This window comes from Berghia stephanieae, chromosome 3 (genome assembly GCF_034508935.2).
Source record: "Berghia stephanieae isolate SIO BIC M18660-M18661 chromosome 3, UCSD_Bste_1.3, whole genome shotgun sequence".
NCBI lineage: Eukaryota > Metazoa > Mollusca > Gastropoda > Nudibranchia > Aeolidiidae > Berghia > Berghia stephanieae.
In genome coordinates, this window is record NC_088362.1 from 37,836,621 (window position 1) to 37,838,225 (window position 1,605).

The window sequence follows — 1,605 nt, forward strand, 5'->3', positions numbered from 1 at the left end:
GGGACCCCTTGTAAAGCGCTTTGAGCACAAATTATTAGTGGATATTGCGCTATATAAAGCTCAATTATTATTATTATTATTTTTATTATTATTATTATTATTATTATTATTATTATTATTATTATTATTATTATTATTATTATTATTATTATTATTATTGTTATTATTATTATTGTTATTATTATGTGTTTATGTGTTGCTTTTGGTCAGGGACCCCTTATAAAGAGCTTTGAGCACGTTTAGTGGATATCGCGCTATTTAAAACCTCTAGTTAAAATGGAAAATTGTCGCGGTAAATAACTGATAAGAGTGACAAGGCAGAGAGGTGAAAAAACGAAAATGAAACCATCCCAGAGCCATAAAGCCCATGGAGCTGAAGTATATCCTGGTTTCTATAGCGTGGAACGGACAATTGCAAATTCCTTGATACCTTCTTGATTGGACGCTGGTCCATCGCAAAGCACTTGCCACTTTCCACCATATCAAACAGACAAAGCGACCCAATTTCTGTGATGGGTGGACAAGGCGGGGGCGGATCAGGAGGGAGAAAAAAACCCAATTTGACTGCATCCCTGATCGATCTCGATCTCTGGTGCGAGTGTGCTACCTACTGTTTTATCGAGACACCCGGGGCATTGAGATATGTGTGGCTGTCTGAGCTGCGCAAATGTGGTGTAGACCACATATTTCTGATCATTTACTACTTTAAATTTTCTTTCTATATGTCTATTAGAACCCAAGTTACGATTTTTTTTTTCTGAAAAAAATGTGTTGCTATGGGAAACACTTTATCTTCTATTTTGGCTCATATCTCGAATCGAAGCTTGCCGCATCTTCCCGCGTTTTCTCAGCCAGCCTCACATATGTGGGGAGAGGGGGGAAGGGGGGGGGGGGGGTTGGAGTGATCATGGCTGCATCCCAAGGACTAGAAGATGTTGATGGAACCCTTAACCCAAGGATAATAAATACAGTTATCACACACAAAACTTAAGAACTTAAGGAGCAGGCACTGATGTAAGATAAAGAACTGAATAAGTGTGTATGAAAGGTGTCAGACAAAGCAATAAAGAAAAATAGAAGAGAAAAACCATCCCAAAAAAGTAGTCGTCATCGACTGGGCATCGAACCTCAGACCTTCTGATTACCGGTCAGACGTGCTATCATTACACCACAGAGGCTCACGATAGTTGGGACAATTTTAATACTTATATTCTTCACAAGGGTTGGCGTTTTACGCTGTGAACCCAAACACAAACCTTATCACAATATTTGTTTGTTTTTATAAGGGGTGTGGGGGCAAAAGAAAAAGATACGTATGTGGGGTGTGTGTGTGTGTGGATGTGTGTGTATGCATGTGTGTATGTGTATGTGTGTACGTGTGTGTATTTGTATGTGTGTACGTGTGTGTATATGTATGTGTGAGTGTGTGTGTGTGTGTGTGTGTGTGATTTACATGTGACCCATCACCTCAAACCAGAAATAATTTCGGGATGGATTGTGCGGCTATGTGGTCTCGTGGTATGACACTCGCTTTCGGATCTGAAGGTCCTGGGTTCGAGCCTCGCTTGGCGCATAGTTGAGTCCTCGGAAAAGGCTCTTTACTCA